Genomic DNA, 13,359 nt, shown 5'->3' with positions numbered 1-13,359 from the left:
CAGGCTAAACTCTCAATTAGCACTAAATATTTTATATATGCAAATATAACACATCTGAGGCTAATTTGACATCAACATCACCAATAAGAAAACAGCCAACAGTTATAATTATTATGTTTAACACTTGCAGTGATATTTTAGAAGTAACATTTTTCATCATGGGTTTTATTAATTCCCTTCTTTGATCCAATCCCCAATGATATTAAAATAATCATTTTTTATTATTGGGCAGTAGGAAAATAGACCACCTATATGTCACAGAGAGTTTATACCTACTGGTTGTAAGTCCATTTTAGTGCTGATATACATGATTATTGGGTATATATAAAAGACAAAAATAGTACATATTGATGACAGTCTTCTCAGGGGAAAAGTAGGCCCCTGTCTTATAAAAGGCAGAGGTCAACGGTGGCTATTTTTACAGATAAATACAAAAATATTTCCATTTCCTCAAATGATCGTAAAATGTTCTATGAGAAAAGTGCCACTTTATGAATAAAAAATCACCTCGATGTGTACGTCTAAACTATTGCTGAGCTGCTCTGGGGAAAAATGTTCTGAGGTTTAGAATTAAAACGAATTAATTTTTCTTTCTGACTCTGCCAGATGTTTAGTATGTGACCTTGGAAATGAAAAAGGCCGTGAGAATCCCAAGAGGAACACCCAGAGCACTGCTGGTTATGCTGCTGCTCTGAAAGGGCATAGGTGGTGTCTTCAGACAAGTCAGGCCAGGATACAGCCACACATCCCACTTGCAGATGAGCGTGGAGGTGAGGAAAAACTGAACTCCTCTCCTCTCTAGTTGGAGTGGAGGCTTCTGCTTAGAGAGTACTGACCTGACACACAAAGTGTGGGCATTTATGAACTGTTGCTTTAAAGATTATTTTCTTTTAGAAACTACCAGCGGAAAGTAGAATATTCTTAGATTGTCAATGACAAAGTATTAAAGAGATCATTTAAGAGTTTCCTCTTATGCATGTGGAATTTGATGTCCTACAGGGTAGAGGGTGGCAGGGAAGAACTTTTGAATGTGGTGTGAGCAATGGAATACTGAAGGGCACTAAACTGTGATTCAGAAGCCCTTGGTTTTAGAGCCACCTCTTCTATTTATTTGCCCTTTGTTCTTCTCTGAGCCTTGGTTTCTTTATTGATAAAAATAAGATTATGAATCCCTACTTTGCCTGTGTCATCACATTGCTGTCAGGTTAAAGTGAGATATAGTATGTGAAAATTCTCTGAAAGCTTCTGAAATACTATACAGATGTAAAGAATTATGAAGAAAAAATACTAGTCTTCTGCCAACTTTTCCAGGCATTTTTCCTCTCCTTTTAGAAAAAAATAATATCCATTTAATTTATAAATTTTTCTTTTATAATAGTCAAACAATGTATTTTTTGAACCTGATAATCCCTGGTGTCTACTTGTATTCTGCTACTAGTAGACTAAGAGCTGGCCTGGCCAGTCAAGCATCAAGGTTATTATAAACCACCTGGAGCTAGACCTAAAGATACAGCATGAGGAAGTCCCTACCACAAGGGAAGGAAAAACTTCTGTCCCTTCTATCCTTAGAGGAATGTGGGAAGAACAAAGGAAGGTCAGGTAGGCTAAGAAAATCACGTGATGAAGTCCTCATTACGCCTAGTTTTGAGCAAGGGCAGAGTGCTGAAAAACTACTTAGAAAAATGTGAGAAAATGATAGAACACCAGAACGAATGATTCAGTTTCCTAAGCATTCTTCTCAGTGCCATGTGCCATGTGGCTTTGACAACTAGAGTAACTTTGGCAGAAGGAGGAGTTGGGGTGAGTTGAAGCTTCTCACGTGGTGAACCTGCACATCATCTTTAGGAGACTGAAGTGTATTTGTGTGGTACCCTACTGAGGGTTGGGCAGGGGTAGTAATCAGGGATCAGGAAGAGGCATGGTCAGCCATTAGCATCAGTGGTTACTATCCTATGCTAAAAGGCCAACAGGAACTGGCACATCACCAAGAAGGCAGGAATGACTGGGGCTCCTGCATAGACGCAAGAGGGGAAGAAAGTCTGCAGCCTGAGAACACTGCATAGCATCTTTGGTTTTTCTTTGGTTACTGTCATGAGAACACATGACATCCTTGCTCTCAATATGGCAGCAACAGAAGATAGAAGAGAAAACATACATGTTTACCTATATCTTCTGAAGAAGACAATTTAAGAAAAGTTGGAGATAAAATTAATGGGCAAGTTTTTATCATCTCCACTACCTTCTTGTCTCACCTCCATCTAACAGGGTAGAGGCTTACGAGGAAGGTAAATCTGTTACAGAAAAAAGAAATTGCATAGTTTAAGAAAATGTGTTTCTCTTCTATGTACACATTTGTTTCACTCCCCTTGCCATTTCTTGAGGTTTTATCTTGTCAGTTGTTCCTGTTTGTTTTTCCCACAGGTGTTAAGACTATCATTCATGGTTACTTAACTTTTTTTAAAGACAAGTTTTTCAAAGAAAGTTAAAATTTGCAATTAAATTGAGAGGAAAGTATAGAGATTTACCATACAACCACTGCTTCTATACATGCATAGCTTCCACCATTATTATCATCACTCACCACAAAAGTACATTTTTTATCAAGGATGATTGCATTGATACAACATTCAGTTCAGTTCAGTTCAGTTCAGTCGCTCAGTCATGTCCTACTCTTTGCGACCCCATGAATCACAGCACACCAGACCTCCCTGTCCATCACCAACTCCTGGAGTTTACTCAAACTCATATCCATTGAGTCGGTGATGCCATCCAGCCATCTCATTCTCTGTCGTCCCCGTCTCCTCCCACCCCCAATCCCTCCCAGCATCAGAGTCTTTTCCAGTGAGTCAACTCGTCGCATGTTCACTCTTGGTGCTATATATTCTATGGATGTGGACCCATGTATAATGACACATATTTATCCATATAACATCATATAGAACAGTTCCCTGCCTTGAAAATCCTCTGTGCTCTGCCTATTCGTCCTTCCTGTCCATCGTGGTAACCACTGACCTTTTTATTGTCTACATAGTTTTGCCTTTTCCAGAGTGTCATATAGTTAGAATCTTATAATACAGATCTTACTTTTAAATGAATGCTTATGTAGTCTTTATTATGTACTATGTACTGTTCTAAATGCTTTACAAGTGGTAATTAATTTAATCCTCATAATAACCCATTGCATACTACTATGGTGCCCATTTTTCAGGTGAGAAAACTAAACTGAGGCACAAAGACATTGCTTTTGTAAAAACAAAAACAAAAAACGTGGTTGTGCCAACATTCCAACTCAGAAAATTTGGCCTCAGAATGTGGTATACCACATGACCTTTTCTTCATGCCTATTCAATCTCTTTAACTTTCTTAATCCCTCTACATTTAAAGCTCAAGGTAGATAAATATTAGTATTGGATAGTTTTGATTTGTACATACCCAGGAAATACTGAGATGTTATGTGACCTCAAACATGCAGCCCTATGTGTGAGGGGCTCAAGTAGTATATAATATTTCCCCCAATAGGCCAAATGTTGGTTAGTAGTTGATTGTCATAAAATTCACCTATTAAAAGCCACTTATTACATTCTAATAAAAAATGCATGTAGAGTAAGTATGTGACTTTTAAGCACTTCTAAGTTTTTATTTGGTCATTTTACCAAGGTTTTGTTTTGATTTTCATTATTTACCTAGACTCTCTCCTGAGACACATGAAATACACTTTTTATGTTCCATAAAATTAACATGGAATTGCAACAGAAGGCTATTTCTCATAAGAAGAAAACTCCCTTGTGAAGAAATATACATGCTAAAAACACAAATTTCAAAGAAAGTTTATATATTACTTTAACTCTGTGGCCATATGCATAATAATCTAAAATAATTTCTGTGCATAATTATTTTTATCATATAGAATGCAAAATAATATCCAATTACTAAGAAGATAAAAATGTTTTTAGGAAGTAACTTGTAAACTTGGTGCCTATTTACTCAACCAGAGAAAAGCAATATTTTGCTTACAAATGTGAAAAATAGAGGGCTATTTTGATAGAATAGTCTTGGTTCATTTCCAAGACAAACTATTCAACATCACAGTAACCCAAGTCTATACCTTAACCACTAATGCCGAAGAAAATGAAGTTGAATGGTTCTATAAAGACCTACAAGACCTTCTAAAATTAACATAAAAAAAGATGTCCTTTTTATCATACAGAACTGGAAACCAAAAGTAGGAAGTCAAGAGATAACTGGAGTAACAAGCAGGTTTGGCTTTGGAGTACAAAATGAAGCAGGGCAAAGGCTAACAGTTTTGCCAAGAGAAAGTGCTATTAAGAGCAAACATACGCAGATAACATCATTCTACTGGCAGAAAGTGAAGAGGAACTAAAGAGCCTCTTGATGAAGGTGAAAGAGGAGAATGATAAAGCTGGTTTCAGTTCAGTTCAGTTCATTTCAGTCGCTCAGTCGTGTCTGACTCTTTGTGACCCCATGAACCGCAGCACGCCAGGCCTCCCTATCCATCACCAACTGCCAGAGTCTACCCAAACCCATGTCCATTGAGTCAGTGATGCTATCCCTCCATCTCATCCTCATCTTATCCTCTGTCGTCCCCTTCTCCTCCTGCCTTCAACCTCTCCCCAAATCAGGGTCTTTTCAAATGAGTCAGCTCTTCGCATCAGGTGGCCAAAGTTGGAGTTTCAGCTTCAACATCAGTCCTTCCAATGAATATTCAGGACTGATCTCCTTTAGGATGGACTGGTTGGATCTCCTTGCAGTCCAAGGGACTCTCAAGAGTCTTCTCCAACACCACAGTTCAAAAGCATCAATTCTTTGGAGCTCAGCTTTCTTTATAGTCCAACTCTCACATCCATACATGACTACTGGAAAAACCATAGCCTTGATTAGACAGACTTTTGTTGACAAAGTAATGTTGTTTTTTTTTTTTTTTAATATGCTGTCTAGTTTGGTCATAACTTTCTTCCAAGGAGTAAGCGTCTTTTAATTTCATGGCTGCAATAACCATCTGCAGTGATTTTGGAGCCCCCCAAAATAAAGTCAGCCACTGTTTCCACTGTTTCCCCATCTATTTCCCATGAAGTGATGGGACAGGATGCCACGATCTTAGTTTTCTGAATGTTGAGCTTTAAGCCAACTTTTTCACCCTCCCCTTTTACTTTCATCAAGAGGCTCTTTAGTTCTTCTTCACTTTCTGCCATAAGGGTGATGTCATCTGCATATCTGAGGTTATTGATATTTCTCCCAGCAATCTTGATTCCAGCTTCATCCAACCCAGGGTTTCTCATGATGTACTCTGCATATAAGTTAAATAAGCAGGGTGACAATACACAGCCTTGACGTACTCCTTTTCCTATTTGGAACCAGTGTGTGGTTCCATGTCCAGTTCTAACTGTTGCTTCCTAACCTGCATACAGATTTCTCCAGAGGCAAGTCAGGTGGTCTGGTATGTCTATCTCTTTCAGAATTTTCCAGTTTATTGTGATCCACACAGTCAAAGTCTTTGACATAGTCTGTAAAGCAGAAATAGATGTTTTTCTGGAACTCTCTTGCTTTTTCGATGATCCAGTGGATGTTGGCAATTTGATCTCTGGTTCCTCTGCCTTTTCTAAAACCACCTTGAACATCTGGAAGTTCATGGTTCACATATTGTTGAAGCCTGGCCTGGAGAATTTTGAGCATTACTTTATTAGCATGTGAGATGAGTGCAATTGTGTGGTAGTTTGAGCATTCTTTGGCAATTATACATTAAAGTCAAATAAAGAATAATACAATTGTCTTGATATATGATACTTATTATTAAATTTAAATAAATTAAATGGATAGGGAACGTGGTCTTTAAATATTATGGTTAAACAGTAATTTCTTCTGTTTCACTTTATTTTAGCTCCTGTTAATTAGAAGGCATTACTTGGTTGCTAATCCCTAACAACAATAATTATCCCTTATACTAACAGTAGGTGGATAAGCCTGAGAATTCAATTTTCCTCTTTAACTAGTGCTCCTTAGTATAAAAATCAAGGTTCAGTAGTCATTTAATAAAGGCTAAGTAATCCACATTAGATGGATTTAAAGTGACAAAATGTGGTATGATATTTTGTCTTTTCAGGTGTATGATTGTAATAGAAAGACCTGGTGGTTTTAATAAGATTAGGACTGTTGGTGGTTAAATGCCTCATTTTTGCAAAAGGGATAAATACCCCTAGATAGGAATAACAGACAGATTGTCCTGGGTTTAAAGCAGTCTAAGACAGATGACAGAATGGACAGATGTGCCCTTCATTGAGACCAGGCACCATAGGATGAGATAATTTCTGGTTTCGCATCCCTTCTGATGGAGGCTATGGTAGAGACTCTATAAACTCATGAATGAAATCACCGTGTCAAATAACCATGCCGCCAACCTCCCAGCAGGGCCTTCCAGATCCAGTGCTTGTGTGCTCATCAGTTGGAAAGAGAAGCTGTTAAATGGAATCTGCTCTTTGAAGCAAAATCCTCTTTTCCTTTGCTTTTTCTAAAGTGTTAAAATGTTACAGTATTTGACTCAAGTGAGAATTTAGTGTATGTTTTCATACATAAGTTTCAAGGTAAGATCTACAAGGATTCTGGTAAGGGCAAGACAGGGGTCTTACCTTCAATTATGCTTGTATCACAAGGGAAAATAAAGTAAGTAAATTCTAACAATAAGCATTTCATTCATTCATTCAATAGTTTTTTTCATGAGCCCCAGGATGTGCCTGGTAGCACTCTGTTGGCTGGAAATTTAGTGGTTAAACAAGATCAAGTTCTAGTTTGGAGCTTTAACTTTGTGGAGGCTGTGAGCATGGACTTCGATAAAGACAAAGAGCTGGAATAAATCAAGGGGCAGAGAACTTGGAGCCGTCTGGGAGGGGCAGGACTATTCTTTTGAGTTAAACCAAGGGAATGGAAGACCACAATGATCAAAGTGATGGGGAGATAATGTGCAACAGACCTGGGAAAATAGGTTGGGACTATGTTGTTGAACTCCAGATTAAAGAATTTAAAAGGCAATAAGTAGCCAATGAAGAATTTTGAGCAGAGTCACAAAATAAAAACACTTTAGGAAAGTTATTGTGGCGATAGATATACCATAGATGGAAGTGGAGAAATCAAGGGCAAGGTGACCACATAAAGAATTATTGCAATATTGGGAATGAGTGGTCATCAGGCCTGATCTTGTGGAAGCAAAGTGAATGGAAAAAAAGATAAAAAGTGTCTATGGGATGTTTTTGATGATCTGAGGCTTTGAAAATTCTTTGAATTAGTGTTTGATGCCAATATTATGGGTAGTATTATTGCCCTTTGTGTATTCAATCAATATTCTCACTTTCTTTGTAACTCATCTGGACGGTCTGCAGGTACCTGTAGCATTTCCAATTCCTGCTCTTTATCTGATTGCTATCAGAGAGTTCCCCCTGTGACTCGTTCTTCTTTGCAGTGTTTGTGTTGCAGCTTTACTCTATGTTTTGGAAAAAGAATATACACTAAGATTTCTACCACTTAAAGACCTAATTAAACCTTATTATAAACTGCTCACTATTTTCTTCTTTTTTCCTAACTTTTTTCAGTGTAAACTTGTGGCATTAAGCTCACTCCTGTGGCATGAGGGAAATTTTCCTGTGGATGTGAGAGGTGAGGAAGGCTCATGGAGTGGAGTGGGAAGAGGGTGCAAGACTGCCACGCTTCCCAATGCTCTGGAGGCATCTCGCAGTTTCACAGAGGGATGGTGCATGCAGAAACATTCAACTGTCTCTTGGAGTGGCAAATTATTGCTTTTTTAAAATTTTTGTCTGTCTGTCTTTCCATCTTGTTGTCCTTTTGTTCTTTCTTCCCCTCCCCTTCCTTCTTTCCCCCTTGCTTCCTTCTTTAGTACCCAACTAGAATATAAGCATCTTAGACACGAAAATAATCACTCTAGTCCAAACAGAGTAAAATGCTTGGTTGCTCAGTCATGTCTGACTCTTTGTGACCCCATGGTTTGTAGCCCATCAGGCTCCTCTACCTGAACTTCAAATAGAGTAACAGACGAGTTTAAAAGTTCAGGTGGCAGCAACAAAAGCAATTGCATTCATCACCATTCTTCTCTCTTGTATCTTTTGGGTTGCTTTCTTAAGGCTACAGATTCATGGAGTTCTCTACTACGTGTTTCAGGAGATAACCATGAGCAGTTTTATTTATTCTTCTAGTGGACCCCAAGTATTTTTTGATCACAGATCCACTTCAGGAAAAATATTTAGAGTACTCGATATCTGACCCCTTGATAAATGCATGTGTTTGTATTACTTAACTTTAAATAGTAATATATTTTATATATGTAATAATAAATACAATAACATAAGAAAATAATATTTAAAATAATGATTAAGAAGAAATATATTAGTGTATCCTATGATAATGAGATGGCTGGATGGTATCACCGACTCTATGGACATGAGTTTGAGTGAACTCCGGGAGTTGGTGATGGACAGGGAGGCCTGGCGTGCTGTGATTCATGGGGTCGCAAAGAGTCGGACACGACTGAGCGACTGAACTGAACTGAACTGATGAAAAGTATACTACTAACCTTTGGTAACATCTCAAAGCAAACTATACCTTGATAGTGAAGTTTATCATCAGCAATAGTGAATATAAATCCATATATCAAGTAGTCTTTTCTAAGGCAGCAAAAAATTGACCCTACATCATCTCAGATCTTGTTCATCCTCGTTTTTATCCCAAAGGGTGGTGGTTAAGCTCAGCAGAGGGAGAAAAGAAATGGTGCCTTTGTCTTTATTCTGTGGTTTGCTTCTGCTTACTTTGTGGTATTTCCTTTGGTCCACAGTTTCTTTCCAATAATCTCTTCAGTTCAGTTCAGTTCACTTCAGTTCAGTCGTTCAGTCGTGTCCTACTCTCCGCGACCCCATGAATCACAACACGCCAGGCCTCCCTGTCCATCACCAACTCCCGGAGTTCACTCAAACTCATGTCCATCGAGTCGGTGATGCCATCCAGCCATCTCATTCTCTGTCGTCCCCGTCTCCTCCTGCCCCCAATCCTTCCCAGCATCAGAGTCTTTTCTAGTGAGTCAACTCGTCGCATGAGGTGGCCAAAGTACTGGAGTTTCAGCTTTAGCATCAGACCTTCCAATGAACACCCAGGATCGATCTCCTTTAGAATGGACTGGTTGGATCTCCTTGCAGTCCAAGGGACTCTCAAGAGTCTTCTCCAGCACCACAGTTCAAAAGCATCCATTCTTTGGCGATCAGCCTTCTTCACAGTCCAACTCTCACATCCATACATGACCACTGGAAAAACCATAGCCTTGACTAGACGGACCTTTGTTGGCAAAGTAATGTCTTTGCTTTTTAATATCCTATCTAGGTTGGTCATAACTTTCTGCTGTTGTTATTTTTGTGAAGATTATGTAAAATTTGATAATAAAATCTCTAAATTCACTTTCTAAATCTCAGCCCACATACATTGCCGTCCACTGGATTATGGTGATGGTTAACAAAAGGATTGGGTTTCTCTGTCATCCATTTTGATTTTCCTTTCTGAATATTGTGACTACCATAAGGTCCACACTACCCACCAAGAGAGACCAAACAAAAGCACTAGTATCAACCTGAATGTAAATGTTAGTAAAGCTTTCTTTCTTTCTCACATTTCTGTGAACAGCAAACATAAGTAAGCATTATAATAATAATCCTACTGTGCCATGTTGTCTGTGCTATCCATCTCCTGAGTTTTAACTCTCTTCAACCCACCGTACTTACACATAGTTTGACTACATGCACATGATAATTCATTAGTTCTAAACATCTTTTATCTGGAGAATGAAATAACAACCCATTCTAGTATTCTTGTCCAGAGAATTTCATGGACAGCGGGGCCTTTTATGGACTTCCTTGGTGGTTCAGTGGTAAAGAACTTGCCTGCCAGTAAGGAGAGGTGGGTTTGATCCTTCTGCCAGGAAGATCCTCTGGAGAAGGAAATGGCAAGCCATTCCAGTATTCTTGCCTGGGAAATCCCATGAAAAGACTGGCAGACTGCAGTCCATGGAGCCACAAAAGACTCAGATACGACTTAGCAACTAAACAAATGCAACAACAACAAACGTATTTTATACACTGTAGACATTCCCAAGATGATTTAGTCTTTCCAAGATTCGATTCCACTTTATAGTATAATCAGATTAGTTTTTCAAACTTAATTTAACACACATACACACCTTTTCTATGCTACTGTTGCAATCAGCAGTCTGCAATGGGTAGGCTCAGCTTCTACTTCCCTGAAGCTGCCTTTTTGATGTTGATTGATTTCCTGAATATTTCTATTCCTTTTAGGATAAAGACCACCAATACATTTTAAATATATTTTTTTAACCTAGGCTATGTTGATATGTTATGAGTTAGAATATTTTCCTTTCTTTCCAAATGATAGAATTTTGGTTTGTATCTATGAAAATAAACTCAAATTGGTAAAATACAGGGAACTAGTAGCAGAGGTTCATAAAAACAAACAAATTAAGCAAATAAATATGTACAATTATCTTTGATTCATCGGTGTTTATGTAACATAAATGGGTATAATGGAAACATGCATAGATTCAGATTTCACATGTTGTTCAGCCTTGTAATCAGAGAAAAGAAAAAATGTACAATGGAAATATTGAATTGACCTAGGTTTTCATAAAGACATAAATCTGGTCTCTAAATAAGGATTCAAAGATTTAATTTTTGTGATAGAGAAACTTTTATACTAATTCATATCCAGAGTGAAGAAGTTCATTTGCTTGAACATATTATCCAGGATTTTTTTTTTTTTATCTTGCTGTCTAAGTGGGTGGATAGAGAGAACATTTACTCCTTGGAAGCTTCATTGTGACTTTTGGTGAAAAACTGTTAAGTTTTAGATTTCTCTTAACTCTTCATTATTTTCTGTGCAACTGAAATAAATGATTTTGTTAATTAGTGATTTATTGCTCCACTTGCAAGATAGTAATGATAATTATTCTCACAGTTACAAGAGAAAAAAGTTCCAAATCCTCACACTTGACTGTTTTGTCTTCAGACAAAAAATAAGTTGCATAATGAGGTGTGTAACCGTTAGTTTTATCAAGCAAATTCTGTTTCATACAGAATATAGACTTAATATTTTTGAATAAAGAAAAATTTTATGTGAAACTAAGTAAGCAAGCTATCTAAGTAAACTAAACTATCTTACATTCAATATTTAACCAATTTTAAAACAAGCTAGTTTTTAGACTAAAGTTTTTAGACTGAAGCATTGCTACATCTTGATTACATTGCCCTAGTTTGAAAGGTATACTGCATTACAAAGAATGAACATTTTTAACAGTTTTTCCTTAAATTAACATGACAGGTACTACAGTGCAATGTTGTTAATCTTTTCCTAAAAGCTTAATGTTGCTATTTAGTTGTTTACTAATAAATCAAAGAAAACATTCCTTGTCATTTTAACTTAGACATAGATGGATGAATCTTCATTGTCTTTGGAGATGGAGAGACGATCTTACAAGAAAAGTAATGAACAATTTCTTACAAAAAAAAGAAGCGTACACATATTCACATTGCCATGTATTGCTGAAAAGCATACACATTCACTATACCTAAAGAAGATGAAATTAGAAGAAATCATGTGATGGAAACTTGTAAACTACAAAAGAGTAGTATAAATGTTGTTTTATTTATCTTTTCACTTTTGCATTTATTATTTGATCTTTTTGCTTGTTTGTTGCTTTCTGGAAGATCAACTAGAATAAAACACTTCTTGGTAGTTTTGCAAGTTTTTGTTTAGTGTCTTTTTAATCACATTTCAGGCTTTTGTGTCCATTCCCTCTGGAGCTTTGTTTGTTTGTTTTAAAACTTTCATACAGGCCTATCTTCGGTTTCCTGAAGTTTTCTTTGATCTTAAGTTAAAAATTATTCTGGTTGGGACTGATAATTTGGTATTGCAGACTACTAGGAAATAAGATAATATGTACCTTTAGGCTAACAATTTTATTTTGTTTATTTCTGTATTTCCTCTCAGTGCTCTGTGGTAATAGATGCTGAGCAAATACTAATCAGTGACGGAGTGAATGAAATAAAGAAAGAATAGGCAACTTTGGAGGGTTGAATTACGAAACATCACCAAATATCTAAACTTAGGTTATCCTTTTCCAGGAGCATCTGAATTCTTCACAAAATTCTTGCTTTTTTTAAATGCGTGATGACAAAATTGTAAATACAATATCTTTATCATATCAGACTAATATTGAGTCAGGTTTTGCTTCCGTTTTAGTGCTTCATCTCTTGTTTTATTCCACAAAAACATATAAATTGGAAAATCTGATTAAAACAGGAAAACTTGTCCTGAAGACCATCTGTAGCTTGGTTTCTCTTAAAGAAGTTAATCTTTGAAACAGTCTTATAGAGTTAGTATTGGCTGATAAAGTTTTGGCCTGATAATTGCATAATAAGCTGGTGCCTTCCCAAGTTATTAAGTTTTTAGAATCATTTTCAAACTTATGTTTATTGGGTTTCATAAAATGTTAATGTTTGTTATGAACTATTCAAAACCTCCAGGAATTTCAGCATCTCTCTGGTGTTCAAGAATAAAGATTTAAAAGTAAACATATTGAGCAGAATAAGTAATACCCCAAACTAAGTATTTTCATCACTTTGAGCTATGTTATCATCTCTATTAATAGTAATTTATTGACAGTCTTTTGGCAGGATTAAGTAGTTGACAAAACTTAACTATTAGAGCAATTTTTGTAGAACTATACAAACTAGTTTAAGGAAAAAAACTATTAATAATGCAGAATAGAGGATCCAAGTTTATTGGTAAGAAAGTCACAACAGTTAGAAACATGTGAGAGGTTTTGATGGGCTTCTCAGGTGGCGCTAGTGGTAAAGAACTCACCTGCCAATGCAGAAGACATAGATGCGAGCTCAGTCCCTGGGTCAGGAAGATCCCCTGGAGGAGGGCATCAACCACTCCAGTATTCTTGCTTGGAGAATCCCATGGACAGAGGATCTTGGTGGGCTACAGTCCCTAGGGTTGCAAAGAGTCAGACGTGATGGAAGTAACTTAGCATGCACACAGAAGAGATTTTGATATATGTTTTAAAATGTGCTTTCAGCTACAAGAAGTCTTGGTTAGTCCAGATCAGCTCCCAGATATTAATCTTGTCCCTCCTATTTCCTGACTCAGCAGCTCTTGGGATGGTGTGGGGTTGGGTCAAATGGTAAAGCTTCTTTTTAGGACCCAAAGAATTCTTTCCTTGAGTCAATGAAGTGGATTTGCCCTCTCCTTTAGAAATATCTAAAGGATATTTTTTCC

The sequence above is a fragment of the Moschus berezovskii genome, chromosome 2 (assembly GCF_049115385.1).
Source record: "Moschus berezovskii isolate FMDL1 chromosome 2, NW_MosBer_1.0, whole genome shotgun sequence".
In the NCBI taxonomy this organism is placed as follows: Eukaryota; Metazoa; Chordata; class Mammalia; order Artiodactyla; family Moschidae; genus Moschus; species Moschus berezovskii.
Note: the sequence above shows the minus strand (reverse complement) of the source record.